Below are 18,691 nucleotides of genomic sequence, written 5' to 3' on the forward strand. Positions count from 1 at the left end.
TCATTTAGTACCATAAGATACAACAGAGTGCCACAATATCTGCCATGGTCTCTTTAGCAAACTATGAAATGCATTTATAATACCCAAAAATGCTACCTAAGTAGGCAGCTCACTTGGTTTTGAGACACAGCACCAGAGACTCTGGTGTTTGACTGTCATAGACATTTGTTTATAAGTGCGGCCCCTGTCCTGCTGACCGCACACAGAAAGAAACTTTCAGAAACAGCCCACTCTAATTACTCCGTCTTTCAGTCCTCTATGAAAAATGACAAACTAGAAGGGCAAGACAAAACAAATTAAGACTGAAAAACAAGGAAAACATTGGAGAGAGGGGCCGCGGGGTGCAGGATGGGATCTGAGGGGGTCTCTACAGTTGATACAGCACTGAAGAGCATTCCAGTGCAAGCGGAGAACAAAAGCACGCACACACAGTGCACACAAACAATGGCGCGGACGCTGGGAGACGCAACAACGGCACATCAGGTCTCCCTACCCCCTCACACACGCGGAGCAGGCCGCCGATTTTAATGTGAAGCGTCCACTGAGTCCTGGCATTTGGCAAAGACAGATGCTGAGAATGGGCTCACACACACACACTGTGCTGCGCTGGGAACAGATGGGGGAAGGGTCGCCCCACACTGGGACACATCCCTCCGTTTCTAACAGAGAACGTCGGCACTGATCAGCGACGTGGAGGTCATTCTACCCGCATACACACACACAGACTGATGCACACATTAAAGGACAAACGGCACTGAACAGGTGGACCAGTAAAAAATTTTTTCCAGAAAACATATCATGTATCCGAACAGACAGCTGTTTGGAACACGGACAAAAGTGTGTGTGTCACTTCACACAGACTAAATAGCTCCTCTTTCACTCTCTCGGTTCTTAGATGCACTTTGAGCATAATCTTAATATGTGTTTCCGCTGTGGTTTGATGTTATATAGTTTGTGCATTAGCAGAGCATAAACGCATCGCTTTGCTGCGCTGTCCAGTGGTGATTCAGTTGTGAAAAGGAAACAAACGCATTAACAAACATAAGGTTGAGTCATATTATATAGTGCTAGATTGATACATCAGCCATTTTGAGATTAGCATTGCTGAAAATAATAACAATAATAGTTAATTTACTCTCAAAATGTCATTCCAAACTCCAGTGGAAAACAAAAGGAGATATTTCAAGCTGCTCTTTTCCATGCAATGAAAGTGAATGGTGACCAAACTCGGTCTAGCTCTAAAACACACAATAAAGGCATTATAAAAGCAGTCCATACAACTTATATAGCACTATATAGTCTACAGAAATCATATGCTAGCTACATATATGTGAGGAACAGACAGTGACAGACATGCCATGGTCACCATTCACTTTCACTGTATAGAGAAGAGCAGCACAGACTTTCTGCTTAATATCTTCTTTTGGCTTTCACAGAAGAAAAGAAAGTCATACAGGCTTGGAATGATATGACGATGATAAAATGATGATGAAGTATTCATTTTTGGATGAACCATTCCTCTATTTAATGCCAAATATTATAGTAAATTTAGTTAAATAAATGTTTCAATTTACATTTCAGTACAATTGTGGATCTCAATTATTATTTTTAAATGGTATTATATAAATATCCACATTATATTTACCAATATGGTCTCTAGATATCAGTAGTGATATTATTAACACTAATAATTAATTTAAACAATATTGGACCCCATTGACTTCCATTGTATGAATGCTGAGACATTTTTGCAAAATATCTCCTTTTGTGTTCTACATAAGAAAGAAAGTCATACAGTGTTGGAACAACATGAGGGTGAATTTTCATTTTTGGGTTGAACGGACCTATCATTTCAAAAGTGGATCACAAGATCTCTTCACAAACTAAACTACCAATCATTTCTCATAAATATACACCGCCTGGCCCAGCCTGGCTTTGTCCCAAAACTCAACCCGAGGCTGCAAGCAGCGCAAAAGCATATCAAAACTAATCTAATGCTGGGAATAAGTGAGTCATCTATAAAAGTGAGAGTTGGTGGAAAAACAAACCAGAGGTAGTTCACAATTCCCTTTACGTTTCTAATGAAAGGTGGTTTCTTTTTTTAGCAAACACAGTGAATTAACATTCACTTTTCTCTATATGCAAGCATGCATATGGTTATGTATGCACATATCTGTGTCTAGCTGACCCTATATCGCTCTGTATTCGCCTAACGCAGGGCAGTGTCGCATTTCAGAGAGTGTGTGTCTCCCATTGATGTGCGGAGCACGCCAACATCATCCGAGCGCAGAGCGGTGTGAAGCCAATCTTATGAGGATGGAGAGAAAAAAGTGAATTCAGCACATTAATACGTGCAGCACACACACACTCTCTCTCTCTCGGGGAGGATCCGAAGTGTGCAGTTTGTGTGTATGTGGTCCGTGGGTTTTAATTAAAAGATGCACTGGGCCCCTTGAGAATTCACACACACATGCACCGGGGCCGCCTATAAATTTACAGCCCTTTCATGGATGCTCGGGACCCTGTGAGCTCTCCACCTTTTCATTGCACCACGCATGCATTAACATCCACCACACCTCCAACAACTTTCTCTGCCCTCTGCATGTCCACAAGTCCTCTATGTACAGATATTCCCCCATGACAACTTAAATCAGGCTACTTCTCCTGAATGCATTCAAAACATCAATGCACAACCACAATTTACCCCGTAAGATCCTCTGCAAAATGTCTCAAACCTCAAACGCGTAACACAGCCAACGCAACGCATGCCTTTACTGCGGAATAAACCTGCTCCAGTACTTGCCCCCCTTCATTCAGTCTGCCCCCATCCGCTGCCCAGCCAACTTTCACTCCCAAACACAGTTAGTTGATCAATAAGCACATTGCATGCGACTTAATTTCACATACCTATCCTCGTGAGTAATAAATCCGCTCGGTGAGTGACAGGCGCCGGCGCGCTACTTTGCCGTATCCATGAGAAGTTCCGTATCCGACTGCGCATCGGTAGAGCGACCGTCTCGCCGAAGCTCCTGCAACAGCAATGTGCTCCGGCGTTCACACACGCGCGTTCTTACACACACACTCGCTCGGCGTGGGACCGGGGAAGCGCGCGCACGGAAGGTAGGGAGAGCGACTCCTGCGGGTGCGAGCATAGCGCAGCCTACCGGACAAGAACACACACACACACACACAAGAGACCCGATTCAGGAGAGGCTCGTGTGAGAGTTGAAAACATTCCTTCCATAACATGATGGAAAGAGAGCAAGTAACACATCCTTTTTGTGCCTCTGAATGTCTTGAGAGACAAACACACACACAAAACATACACATAGATAGATAGATAGATAGATAGATAGATAGATAGATAGATAGATAGATAGATAGATAGATAGATAGATAGATAGATAGAGTCAGTGTTGTTTTAGTATCATATTTTCCTAATATTTTACATATTTGTTTTTATTTAGATTTTATTTTAATATTATATTTAATATTTTCTGTTTTCATTATAAATTTTTGTTTATTTTATTGTGTGTTCTTGTCTTTTTTGTGTCCAAGTTTAAGGTTTGTGTTCATGTTAATATTTATATATATAAATATATATTAAAATTAAAACTATATATAGTTCCTTCCTACCCACAGTTTGTGTTTTGTCTGTTTGCAGGCAATTTAGTTTTGGGCCAGCAAACAGACAAAACACTATTAATAAGACTGAATTTTGTTGTACTGCACTGTATTTGAGAACAGCTGGACATTGCGGTAGCAGTGATATATGGGTCAGCACTGCATAAGTGTGCTGGTCCATTCGTGCTGAAGGTCCGGCGCGTCCAGCTGAGTGTCAGAGTGATGATCACGGGCGGCTACGGGGCCTTTTAGAAATGCACTGCTGTGTAATTAATGTAGCCATGATATAATGCACAAATCGATTTCATTGTGCACCCCTGACTGCATGGGGACAGGAGGGGCTGATTTTTCTGTCCCGCTGGTGTGCTGTTAGGCGGATATCCACTTATCATGCAGAGCTGACATCAAACGCACGAGGTGAGTGGGTGAGGGTCAGGTTTGCTATCTTTGTTGAGACCAAATGAGAGTGGCTGAAATAGCCTTCTTTGTATAGCTCTCACGATGGAAACAGCTTCATAAGGGGATTAAATTATATCTTAATTAAAATCTAACAATGCCAAAAGGTTTCTTTAAGGTGTAGGCGTAAGGTTAGGATGTACTAATTATAATTAGCCTAATTTAAAAACAATACAAGCCGCAATAATGCACTGAAATAAAAGCGTGTGTGAGAAATTAGGTTTAAAGTGGCTTAAACGGACAGCATTGCTTTTTGCACATCAGACACCTTTAGATTAGACTGCATTTATTTGATGAAAAAATACAGTATTATTGTAAAATACTATTATGATTCAAAATAACTGATTTATGTGTGATTGTAATTTAAACTGTATTTTATTCCTGAGATGCAAAAGCTGAATTTTCAGCATCATTACTGCAGTCTTCAGTGTCACGATCCTTCAGAAATCATTCTGATAAGCTGATTTGCTGCTCAAGAAATATTTATTATTATTATTATTATTATTATTATTACTACTACTACTACTACTACTACTACTAAATATATATATATATATATATATTATATATATATATATATATATATTATATATATATATATATATATATATATATATATATATATATATATATAAACATTGTACAGTAAACTGTAGTTTTCATTAATATTTTTAATCAGGTTTTATTTTATATTTTCCATTTTTGTTAAAATAATTGTATTGCTTTCTTTGTAGTTTTTGTTGTTTTATACTTGTCTATATACATTTTTATATCAGTTTTTGTTTTAGTTATTTTGGTAGCCTACATCAAGTTAAACTAAAATGAGAAATGTTGACTAAAGTAATGAAAACTTTTTTTAATGGTTTTAATTTTAGCTTATTTACATGATATATGATATATACAATGCCAAACTGATTCTTTAAAGTGTAGGTGTAATGTTAAGATGTACTAATTATAATTAGCCTATAATTTAAAAACAATATAAGCCAATAAAGTCATTATAACGCAGAGACATAAAAAGTGTGTTCGAGAAAACAGGTGTAAAGTGGCATAGATCAAAAGAGACTTTGCTTTTTGCACCTTCAGATTAGTGTGTGTGTGTGTGTGTGTGTGTGTGTGTGTGTGTGTGTGTGTGTGTGTGTGTGTGTGTGTGTGTGTGTGTGTGTGTTTGCTCTTGGCAGCAGGACAAAGGGTGTGATGTAGAGGTCAGAGCCATCGGCCTACATGATGTTTATTACAAGATCTACGATTCCCCACCAACAGGCAGATGAACATCTATTTAATGGATGCAGAGCATCGATTACATGCAAACACACACAGAAAGTTCAGAAGCGTAGGCGTTGGCAGAGCAAAAGAAATAACAATCATTTTAGTGAAGTGCACTTTTTGCTGATGGCAACCAGGCATATTGTTTTCCCAGCTATTTTATGCTTATTATTGATTTTTTTTTTCTTCCATTTATGAAGGCTGCTGTTTTTATTATTAAGACACCTGTCTCGTGCAGCAGCATGCAGCGAGTTCTGATGAACTCCTGATGTTAACACCATTCTGGAGCCGCTCTGGATTTGACTGGCTGCCAATCTTTAGTGTACATACAGGCCTCAGAGACACACACAACTACTGAAGCTCAGAGCTGGTGACCCGAGGCTTCATACCACAATTACATTAGTGGTGAGGACAGAGATCGCAGAGCATTCTGGTGAAAGGTGGACTGTTTTATTCTGCTGAGTGAAGCTTGTTTCCTTTGGTTTAGTTTATGGTCAGTATCGAGAATTTGAGGGTTGAGGTTTGGGTTATGGCAGTATATATACACTATATGTATAGCTCATAAATATTTTATTTTATTATTACAGCTAAAAATATTTACTGATATTTTTGAATACTTATATATCAACATATATCTATTAATTAGAGTTAGTGTCAAAACTTCCCAGCGAATACATGAACTTAAAACACTGAACGCAATGCACATCAGTTTGGATAAAATTGTCAGTCAAACCCAAAAATGTAACAATTCCTGTCTCATCTCACTTGTACGTAGAGATTCGTCCTGCTATACCATCCATCATTCTTATGTAGTTTCTTTGTTAGTTTCCTTCCATCCATCCATCCAGCCTACACTGCTACTAAAAATTGCTTATACTGGTAAAGCTGGACTGTTTTGAAAACAGACACATATTGAGAGTTTAAGCGTGACTGACTGAGAATGTTTGTGACATTTGCTCATTTAAGCTATGAAACTTAAGCCCCATTGACCAATCACAGCTTACTGTAACAGACCGTTACACTAATGGTCCAATGAGATGAGCCAAGTCCTGGTGCTAGAGGGCATAATTGCTTTTGTGGAGAATGATTGTTATTTTCAGTTACTCATGCAGAACCGTCAGTGACCCTCTAGACAGCAGTTAAACCGAGATCTAGAGAACCCTAGACACAGAGTATGGCTCTTTAAACAGCCTCTTTTACATTTATTCAGTGTGCATGTGTGAGCGTGTCTGTAATGTCACACACGTGGCCTATGCATGTTAGAGAACCTGGATTATGGCGATTGAGTTAGTGTTTGGTGTTTTGGGACCCTCATTAGCTAGAATTCTTGATTGAAGAGAACAAAGAGTGCAGGATGGATGTTAGCTAAAAATGTATAAGATGGAGCAGGGCTTAGAAATGAACTGCTCATTTTTACTAGTTGGCTGGCCATCCAGAAAAGTAGTCAACTAGTCGGTGGGGATAAATGACTGGCTTATGTATAAGGCATGCATATGTGGCAGAACTGGTGAAAACCCTAGTTCATTAATAAATAAATGTGAACCTATGCAAAATGTGTGCACAAAGACTTTTTAATGACTTTTTTCAGTCATTTTAGAGATGGCACAAATGCAAAAAAAAAAAAAAAAAAAAAAAGGCATTATGGTAAAAAGGAACTGGAAAAGATTTGCTATTTTTAAAATAGTTGTTTATACAAATACAACAAAAAATATATTTAAGATTTATAAAATACTACAGGCAAAACTCATAATGTGCATCCTTAACAAGTTGCCATATGAAAAACCATTCAGTAACTAAACTGAACTACACTACATTAAAAAAGTATAGTTGAAAGATGTACGTGTTTGATTCACGAAAAGAACCGACTCAGAGTACTAGTGCATACAGTAAGTACATAGGGTGTGTCATTTGGGACGCAACTACTGATTGCGCTGTTTGTTTTTGACTCGCTCAAAAGAAACGGCTCATAAGAGTCATTCGTTTTAGAATCGAACGTCATTTGCGTTTTTGAATCACTACAAAGAACCGGCTCATAAGAGTCATTCTTTTTAGAATCGAATGCCATTTGCGCTGTATGTTTTTGAATCACTGCAAAGAATCGGCTCATAAGAGTCATTCGTTTTAGAATCCAACGTCATTTGCGTTTTTGAATCACTACAAAGAACAGGCTCATAAGAGTAATTCTTTTTAGAATCGAATGTCATTTGCGCAGTATGTTTTTAAATCACTGCAAAGAATGGACTTAACAGAGTCATTGGTTGAACTGAATGCAGTGCAAGTTTTCCAGCCGTTCTCAAAACCCATCACCACCATTTTTAGTGAAAACACAATTGTTCTCTAAGGTACCATTTTAGTCATTGTCAGATGGGCTTCTTTTCAATTTCATTTCATTAATTACCATATCTAGTGGTATGCTATAAAAAAAAGGATAACCATGAACAGTGACAAAAAGCTTTTGCTTATTTGGAGACACAGCAGACAAATGCACACTAATGACTATATTGAGCTAATGATGAATGAGTCATTTTAATGCATGAGTCATGTGTTGATTCTGTAGCTGGCCTGACAGATTTGTTAAGTTCATTTAGGGAAGGATTAATCACATTGAATTAAATGTTTGAGTTTGTAAGCCTTTTAAACAATTCATAAGTTATTATATGAGTCAGACTACTGCCGGAGGTGGTGATGGGAGAAACTTTTGATACTTGGAATCATTTGAACCAGTTACTTTATGCAATGGTTTCGAAGCACTCGAAACTCCATAAGCGGAGAGCATCTACTGGTTAAAGTTGTGAAATTCAATGACAATACAGCCTAAAGGGTGCTTCTCAATAGAGGGTATGCCCTGACGTCACCTTCCCGGCGGAACACACCCCATCAGTCGGACTGAGTGGTAAAAGAGCCTGCTGCATAACTGGATTTAAAAGGAAAACGGCGCAAATGCGAGTAAAACAAACAATTATGAGTTTAAACTAAAGGTTGTTGAACTCGATATGGTGTTCCTTACAACTTACCAAAGATGCAGCCAGGAATCGTGTTTCCTGACATTTATATGTGCATGACTTTGATGCAGAGGAAATACATAAAGTAAATTTTCCTGTCAATGCTTTATTTAAATACAAAATAGCTTGGTCTAAGACAATTGATCTGGTGATCACAGCTATACTGTACATCATGTCAGAAATACAAATTATACCCACTCACAAATTTAACTGTATATTTAGCATTCTCACACTTTTCACGACCCACTTATTTTCACCTAATGTTACAAAACTGCTGGTATGGACTAATTTTATTGTGTTTTGGGGAGTTTTACAGATTAGACAGATCAGAGGTTGTTTGGAAAAGAGCTGTATGAAAACTTTGAGTTTAACTCAATAAACAACATACGGGTTTGGAACAAGATGAGGGCAAGTAAATAATGACAACTTTCATTTTGGGGAACTATTCTTGACTTCTTCACAGCTTTCTGTGTATATTTGTGATGTTTTCTCCTCACTGACTGGAGAAGAGTTCAATTAGAGAGAACAAACTTCAGTAAACAGGCATCCTATCTCATATCAAAAATAAAAAAACTTTACTCTTAACTATATCAGTTAAAATATTTGTATTTATTTCAGGCAGATAGTCTGTTTTCAGAATAAAAACTCCAAGGCAAAGTCTATGATGTTAAAAGTAATGATTTTTTCGTAAGCTTAACTTGCTAGGCAGAGACTCCAGTAGATTTCTGTTCTTAATAACCACAGATAATCCTTTTCTCCTTTCGTTGGTGTAGTGGTGTGGATCGTACTGTTTTGAAGACGAAATTTGATCTTTGAGATTGGATTATATCTCAGGAAGTGGAGTCTATTGGACTGAGCTGTACTGGTGTCTCTTATCCGATTGGTGAAGTCGGATATCAGGCCATTATTCCTGTCTCTTCCCTCTTTCCGGCTTCTGATACTAAATCAAGTTTTGAGGGTGAGACACACACACGCACATGGATAAAGATAGTTTCCGACTTGGTCTCAATTACTGTATTATATTTTAATGGCCGGACGATCTATGTCTTATATAAGAGATGTATAAATAACACACTTTAAAGGAACCGTTCACCCAAAAATGAAAGTTTGCTGGATATATACTCACCCTCAGGCTGTCCAAACTGTGGAGTTTGTATTTTAATGAAATAAATTTGGAGAAATTTAGCATTGCATCACTTGTTCACCAGTGGATCCTCTGCGGTGAATGGGTGCCGTCAGAATGAGAGTCCAAACAGCTGATAAAAACATCACAAGTAATCCGCATCTCTCCAGACCATCAATTAATGTCTTGTAAGGGAAAAGCAAACAAGTCCAGCAAAATTATCAAGCCTTGACTTTAATCGATCAGTGCATATTTCTCTCCTGATTCAGTGACTTTTTCACTGGAGAAAACAATGTTATGGATAGAGGGTTCATTTTAGATGGAAGCAATGGCTTAAAGTTAAAAAACATCTTGATGAATTTGTTTCCTAAGCATGCAGGTTTTCTCTAATTGATAGATTTTAGTCATGTGGATTACTTTTACCAGCTGTTTGGACTCTCATTCTGACGGCACCCATTCAAGATCCATTTATGAGCAAGTGATGGAATTACATGTTTCTCCAAATCTTTTTCTAATGAAGAAACAAACTCATTAACATCTTGGATGGCCTGAGGGTGAATACATTTTCAAAATATTTAAAATTTTTGAGTGAACTATTTTTTTTAAAGACGAAAACTTTGGATTTTTGTGGCTGTTATTAAGTTTGAAAACTAAAATCATTCATCAAACCATTCCATGGTGCTTTAAAATAAACACATCTACACAAACTCACACATATGCCCATGTTTTGTTTTTAGCTTTGTTTGGTTCTTAAACATGATGTTCCTTTAAAACACGTCCAAAGACCACAAACACAGTTTGAAACAAGTGAGATAAATGAGGTAAATCTGGCAGGAGTGTTTAGCTTCCAAAAGAAAAACACAACACATGTTCACACGCACAGTGCAGGTATATGCAAATGCTCATACATATATGCAGTCAAAATGCATGCATATTTTATGAAAACACTGTTTACATGCAGCTTGAGTCATTGTAATCAAGAAATAAAACATACACAATCTTTTAGACAGACTAGATTCACACATGCATACATAAAGTCACAAAAAAAATCTGGGATTTTCACTTAAACCAGTAAATAAATAATGACGTAAAAAGCAATGGAAATATGGGATTTTACACAATTTTGAGATTAAATAAGCAGATTAGTGAAATTTTAAGATTTGTATTTAATTATAAATGAATGCAAAAGAGAAACATTTCCACTCAGACGTTTGGAAAACATACATGTGTGTTTGCATGTTTGGACCACACACGCTCCAACATACACAAACTAATACAATCAAGATGGGCGAGACATTGGCAGCATTTTTGGCAGGGACTTGATGACGTTTCCTGCTAATTAAATCATTCTTCTAACATGTTTTAAGAGCCTAATTTTGAATAGCCGATTAAGAGGGAATTTTTCTAATTAAAACACAAATAAACCCATCTCTGAGCTCAGGGGAGACATGAATAGAGTTTGTCGAATAAAATGCGGCGTTAATGGGAATTCCAGCTTAGATTTTTTTTGCACAGCTATTTATATACTGGTGGGCGTAAGTGTATTTTGGTACCCATGTGAAAGGCAAATACGTTTATTTGTGTTTCAAAGACAGAAATAATGTGTGTGTCTTTTAATAAAGCCACTAAGCAGAGCCTTTGGTTAGAAGATGAGACTGTGAGATAAATAGACACAGACGACATTAGAAGCAGAGCGAGAGCGAGAAATGTAGTACTGATTCAAGTGATCATTTTATCACTGACATATATTAATGCAAATAACCACATTTCGGGAGATAAATGAGCAGAAATGCATATCTCGCTGAGAGGAGAATGTGTCAAATCTTCAATCACAGCTTATAGAAGGAAGATGAGAGTCAAAAATAGACTGGCACAGACCACATGTGAGATACAACCAGACAGAATGAGCCATCAGGCGGCACGGAAGCTTTGTTATGAATGAAAAACACCAAATGAAATGTTGAAGCACTTTAGTGTTAAATATAACAAGAGTTATGCCTGAAAGTGATGGAAAGGGGGGCTTATATTAAACTTGCATAGCGTTTTGTCCTCCTCAAGTCCATTTGTACTGCTATTCAAGGTTTCTTGCACAGAATGCAGTTTTACAAGGTAATTTTTCAACTTCTCTCTGATTTTAGAATTAAACTGACTGTTTTTTTCTACTGCACCTTTAAGATGATATGCAAATAACCTCTGTACAGATTGGTTAACCTCAGCACCGCAGTAGTTCACTGAAGGCAATTTATTTTAGAGACAAGCAGTCCCGAGAAATGCATTATACTGGAGTAAGTGTGACAGTTAGCCGGAAAGATGGATTGCTGTCACTCCAATTGTGAACCGCGGACTGTTCTCCAAACCACCTTTTTAAAGAAACACAGATATTCCTTTTTAAAGCATTTTAGTAATTCCGCTGACTTATTCACTGATTAATTTGATTTCAAAGCAGCGATGAACTCTGTGGCAGCTTCACTCAAAGCTAATCATGCACTTAATACTACTTTTAACATGACCTAAAAATCTGCCATTAAGTTATAAATGTCACTACATAAAAGTGAAATTCAGGGATAATTACAGTCATTTAACAAAGATATATTAAGGAAGTAATGTGAAGATGAGGATATGCTGTGTTAGTCTGATATTTTTAACAGCTCATATGTAGCGTATCTGTGGTGGACAGTCTTTTTCAAATCTCTAATGAAGAGTCAAGGAATTATTTTAAAGCAGTAATTTGACAGATTTTTTCTTAGGTTCTTGAATTTAAGTATACAAACCACTTTCACACCAGCCAACCAAAGTGAATTCTGATGTCAACTGGACTCAAACCCTTGAGTGAAACTCAAGCCCTTTTCACACTGAGAGTCTGGATAATACAAGGGTAATGTGTCTCAGCAATTGTTCCTGGATCGTTAGATTCATTCACACTGCCAGTGATTTCTAGGAATCTGTGCGTGCGTTCACACACAACCTGTAAAGGTCCCGTAATTACATGTGACATCAGGATGTGACGTGTATTGTATGAGTTGAAAACGCAAGGCACGTTAACTTAAGCTGGTGAATGATCTCAGCTTCAGCGCGTCTAGTGAGGAGCTAACTGATCTCTGCTTCATTACAGTTTGCACATATTTTTTCGTCACGAAAGTTGATCTGCCTTCAAAACACCCAACGTGAAAGGGGCTTCAGACTCACAAAATCACAGTAAATTGACAAATTTTTCTTTAGAAGTCTAATAAATATTTATAATATATTTAAAACATATTTTAAATATGCTTTCAAAAATGGAATGTAAACCACGTTCACACCAACCAACTGAACTGAATTCTGATGTCAAATGAAGTCAAAAGCTTGAGTGAAACACAATCTCACAAAGTTATGTCTGAGTAGTAAACTGACAGATTTTTCTTCCAAAGTTTAATAAATATTTATAATATATTTAATACATGTTTAACATATATGTTCAAGAATGGAATTGAAACCGCTTTCACACCAACCAACTGAAGTGATTTCTAATGTCAAATAGACTCAAAAGTGTGAAACTCAATCACAAAATTATGTCAGAGTAGTAAATTGACAGATTTTTACTTCCAAATTTAATAAATAGTTAAAATATATATTTAATATATTTATTCAAGAATGGAATTGAAATCACTTTCACACCAACCACTGAAACTGAATTCTGATGTCAAATGAACTCAAAAGCATGAAACTAAGTCACAAGATTATGTCTGAGCAGTAAATTGACTGATTTTTGTCTTCCAAGTTTAATATATATTTATAATATATTAAATATAATTAATATACATTTAGTATATTTGTTCAAGAATAGAACTGAAACCTCTGTCACACCAACTAACTGAAGTGAATTCTGATGTCAAATGGACTTAAAATTTTGAATTGAACAAAATTATATTAAATTGACATGTTTTCTCCCAAGTTTAATAAATATGTATATATTAAACATATTTCATATATATTTATTAAATTTGTTTAGGAATGGAATAGAAGCTGCTTTCACACCAACCAGCCAAAGTGAATTCTGATGTCAATTGGACTCAAAACCTTGAGTGAAACTCAGAGCCACAAAGTTTTGTCTGAGTAGTAAATTGACAGGTTTTTACTCCAAGTTTAATATGTATTAATAATATATCAAATATATTTATATATATATATATATAATATATTTGTTTAGGAATGTTGGAGTTGAAACTGCTTTCACATCAACCAGCCAAAGTGGACTCTCATGTCAGATAGACTCAAAAGCTCTAGTATGAAACTCAAGTTTGTCTACACTTTACCAAGGTCTTTTATTTCAAAAGAGCTATGAAAGTCCAGTTTTCTTTGGCAGGTTTCCTTTAAAAGTTTCATTCTTAATTGCATTAAAACAGTATTTATTGCATATGGCCCTCTCACAGCAGCAGGTTAAAACATGTGCCTAAGGGATATAGCAGAGAGCAGATTTCTCTAATTTGCAGCATCACAAAGATCTTCATTTCCAGCTATATCAGCCAGCTAAACATGGCCTTCATCCAGCTGGGTAAACAACTTCCCACAAAAAATTAATATCACTCTAAATTTTGTTGACAAGTTTAAAACTAGCTTGTCAACTCATTATCAAATGGCTTGCTGCTATAAGCTGCCTCACAAACGAATTATGCAGATGACTTTGAGCGATTCCCCCAGACACCAAGCCAACGCTTATGCAGGTGCTGTAAATTAGCAGAATAACGTAATCACAATTCACAGACCATGTGAATCTGTGCATTAGATCATTTAATCGGCATTAAATCTTTTATTGCTACAATCTGTTGTGTGTTTAAGCCTGTATTTATACAAATACGTCCAGAGTTGGGCTTGCTGCTCATTTAGTCGGCCAGAGAAGCAGTCGACCAGTCAATAGGTCAGTGATTACATTAAGAAAATGACTGACAAACACAATGCAACACTGTTTCTGGCAAATCCAAAGTTGCATTGATGAAGAGTGTGTGAGTGGAGAGAATGATGATGTTGGTGAGAAGGAAAGCATGCAGCCTACATTGTCAATTACAGTGTCAAAATTTCATGTTTCATCCGCTTATAGTTGCTGTCAGCCTATGGGTGACATTTGAGTTGTCGCAGTGTGGTTTTGGCAAGCAATTCAGCTTATGTGAGCACTGAATTAACTTAAATTTCAGCATTTTATACATTTTTTTAAATACATACATACATACATACATATATATGTATATATATATATATATATATATATATATATATATATATATATATATATATATATATATATATATATATATATATATTGTATTTCAACATTTTATGTAAAATAGAGCGTGCATTAGTTACATATATATTAGTTATAAAATGTATATGCACTACTATTCAAAAGTTTGGGGTGTGATTTTTTTTAAAGAACTGAATATTTTAATACTTTAATATTTAATACTTTTAATCCTTTAATACAAGGACACATTAAATTGATCAAATTTGATGCTAAAAAACATTAATAATGTTACAAAAACTTTATTTCAAATAAATGCTGTTATTTTTATTTTTGTTTTATTTTCCACAAATATATAGCAGAACTATTTTCAACATTTATAATAATAATAAATGTTTCTTGAGCAGCAAATCAGCATATTAGAATGATTTCTGAAGTATCATGTGACACTGAAGACTGGCATAATGATGCTCAAAATTCAGCTTTGACCACATTCATAAATTGCATTTTGAAATATATTCAAACAGTAAGCAGTTATTTTAAATTTTCACAATATTACAGTTTATACTGTATTTCTGATTTCTGATTTTTATTACAGTTTTTTTTTTTCTGAGACTTATTTAAAAAAAAAAAAAAAAAAAAAAAATCTTAAGACCCAAACCTGTGATTTGATTTTTTTTTTTTTTTTTCAGTGTATATAGCTGTCACACAGTTATAGACTCAAAGCATGAACTAGCAGCAGAACTAGTTCAGTAGTTAGTGTAACCCCTGGTCTAGAGCTGTATTGCATTAGCCACAAGACTCCATTTAGTCAAACTCTCAGCCAACCAGACCAGCTGTCAGATACTTTTCTGCCTATTGAATCTGACAGGCTGCGTTTTCATTGGCTGCCGTTCCGTTCAGTCATTGGTAATACCTTGATGTCAAGCCTCCCTGCAGCATTTATCTGTCAACACACAGAAGTTTTCAGACATTTACAGTACTCAGCTCCACAACTTCTAAGACTTTGAAAATCTTTGCAATCTGAGAAATCTGACATTTTCGCTGAAAGAGCCTCTTTGAAATCTCAGCCAAACTGATGATGTGCACACCCCCGCATACAATATATAAAAACCGTGCGCCTCCTACCAGTTTAAGGTTCTTATAGAAAGAAGCTCTCTCCCAACAATATCTGATTTAGTTCCACAGATTTTATTCAATGTCTAAATGGCGAGATTCTCAGGAGAGGATCGTGTGAAGTGGCCGTTTTACAGAACGGTCTAATGAGTGATTCCTCCACCTCCTCACGGTGACACAGGCGGTGACCCCTCCGTCATTATGATTATCAGTTCGAAGTCAGAAATGCTCTTGGGGAGTGGAGACAGGGAAGGTGACGGTAGGTTTGGGGGAAGGAGGTTACATTTTCCTTTAATATTTAGATACAGTGCAGCATTGGCTCGCTTTATTACAGGAATGTACTCCGCTCTTTCTCTCATTTGATCATTTGTGCTACTTCTCCCTTTCTCTCTCACTGCTTTTCCCATGATCCCTCAGCTCATTCCGCTGCTAAAGGAGTTTTTGCTACTAATTAGATTTTATTTACTTTCTTTAGCTTTGAGTTTCCCTTTGTTCTTCTTACAATGATCACCAACACCTGCAGCAGCACACAAACTGAAACTCATTGACGCACAGTGTATGTATCTAAAAATAAGACCATATGCACTCTATCTGCACTCTCTTCATTTGTTCCGAGACCAGAAACGTACTCTATGCAAGTACGCAAACACAGATGCAAAATCTTGGGACACGCTGAAAGCGTATTGTAACAGAAATGAAAAATGATATATAAAAAAACAGCTCACTTCAAAGTTGAGAACGCACTTTCGTTTGGCCATTTCTCCATGAACTTGAAAAGTTACACTAGCAGTGACATTTTAAAAGTCAAAAGGGTCTAATGTTGTTTTGGATCCCATTGATTTTCAGTGAATGGGCTGTTGTTTTGAAACAGGTCTGAAATGGCATGAGGGTGAGTACATGTTGACAATTTTTTTTTTGTTGTTGTTGTTGTTGTACTACTTCAAAGTTATGGTTAGATAGCTACATATGCATGCTGAACTATTAAAAAATATGATCAGCAACTTGTTTTTCTGTTACTTTAATTAAATTCCTTTTTTTAAAGGAATAGTTCACCCAGAAATGAATTTTTCTGAAAAATCAGCCACCCCCAGGCCATGCAAGATATAGATAAGTTTGTTTCTTCATCAGAACAGATTTGGAGAAATTTAGCATCACTTGCTCACCAATGTATGTTTAGAATTGTTTTCAATTGTAAACAGTGCTTGATCTGTGTATATTTCTCTCCTGATTCAGATTAGATGATTTTTTTTTTCCAAACCAAACCAATATACAGTATGGATTATGGACTGTGTTTTAACTTGAAGCAACGGTTTAAAATTAAAAACACCTTAATGCAGGATTTGTTTCCTACAAACATGCAGCTTTTCACTTCACAAGACGTTAATTGCTGGACTGAAGTGGTGTGGATTATTGTGACGTTTTTATCTGTTTGGACTCTCATTCTGACGGCACCCATACACTGCAGAGGATCCATTGGTGAGCAAGTGATGTAATGGTAAATTTCTCCAAATCTGTCCTGATGAACAAACAAACTCATCTACATCTTTGATGGCCTGATGGTAAGTACATTTTCAACAAATTTCATTTTTGGCTGAACTATACCTTGAATTAGGTGGAAGTTTTTTTTTTTGTTTTTTTTTAACTGTGGCACTAGTAACACCAAGGTCACAGGTTTGGTTCCTAGGGAACACATAAACTAATAAAATGCGTCTTGAATGCAAGTTGTTTTGGATAAAAACGTCTGCCAAAAGTGCAAATGTACCTTCTTAAATAGCTGTCTAATCTCTCTACAGGTCCCGGGGAAAAGTCTCTTGTCCAGACAGCAGTGTGTGTGTGTGTGTGTGTGTGGTCCAGTCTGGAGGGGTGAAAGAGATGCAGTCTGCCCTTCTGCTGTCCGTTTACTATGCCAAGATCAGACATGCCACCTCACTCACACAGCGGCATGGGAGCAACGCACTAACTAATGAGGCCAGAGCTTTGTGCTCACAGACACACGGTGCTCAAACACCAACACATTCAGCAGGCAGCTGGAACACACAGACGTTTGTTTTCTATCATAGTGGGACTTTCCATTGATTATGTGTTGAGATAAGAATGTTTTTGTTTTTTTTTCCTTTTTTCGAATTTGGATTAAAGCCTTGAGTATGTTTATTAAACTGTTTTCTAAGTGGGACTATTGGCTGACCCCACAATGTATTATTCATGTCAGTTCATAAATAATAAATACATTCATTATCATAACATCATTAGTGATAATTATAGTGCATTTTTTTAGTCTAAAATGCTTAGAATTATATTTATTGTATATTTACTGTATATTAATAGTGCAAAAGATTAGGGTCAGTAAATTATTTTTTAAAGAAATTAACACTTTTATTCAGAAGTGACCACAAGTGAGAGTTAAGACATTTATAATATAAAAAAATCCTATTTCAAGTGTTCTTTTGAATTTCCTCTTCATTAAAAAATCAAACAAACAAAAAAACAAACAAACAAACAAACAAAAAAAACATTCAGTAATACAGTTAATATTTAGCCACACAACTATTTTCAACATTGATAATAATCAGAAATGTTTCTTGAGCAGCAAATCATCATATTAGAATGATTTCTGAACGATCATGTGACACTAAAGACTGGAGTAATGATCCTGAAAATTCCGGAAAAAAATACATTTTAAAATATTTTCAAATAGAAAATAGTTATTGTGAATTGTATTCATATTTTTAGAATATTACTGTTTTTATTATATTTTTAATATGAAAAAGATGCCTTGGTGAGCATAAGAGAGTACAGTGGTATATTTGTTTGATTTACATAAATGTCCTCTCTGTCTTTCTCTCTCTAAAATATAAATAGTAACCAAACATATATAAATATAGAATAGACTCT

The 18,691-nt window shown here is 36.1% G+C and overlaps 1 protein-coding gene across 6 annotated transcripts in view; it reads right to left on the reverse strand.

The window, feature by feature from the left end:
• Positions 1 to 18,691, reverse strand: part of LOC109103656 (protocadherin Fat 3-like) — a 298,734-nt gene that overhangs the window by 151,378 nt on the left and 128,665 nt on the right. For 4 of the 6 annotated variants that reach the window (XM_042740154.1, XM_042740153.1, XM_042740151.1 and 1 more), the window contains exon 1: positions 2,908 to 3,148. The exons of 1 other annotated variant lie outside the window; for it this stretch is intronic. The gene's annotated coding sequence lies outside the window, so the exon portion shown is untranslated. Of the gene's footprint in view, positions 1 to 2,907; positions 3,149 to 18,691 lie in introns of those variants that run through there. One more of the 6 variants, XM_042740156.1, reaches the window with a different exon arrangement.

Source organism: Cyprinus carpio, chromosome B15, assembly GCF_018340385.1.
Source record: "Cyprinus carpio isolate SPL01 chromosome B15, ASM1834038v1, whole genome shotgun sequence".
Classification (NCBI taxonomy): Eukaryota; Metazoa; Chordata; class Actinopteri; order Cypriniformes; family Cyprinidae; genus Cyprinus; species Cyprinus carpio.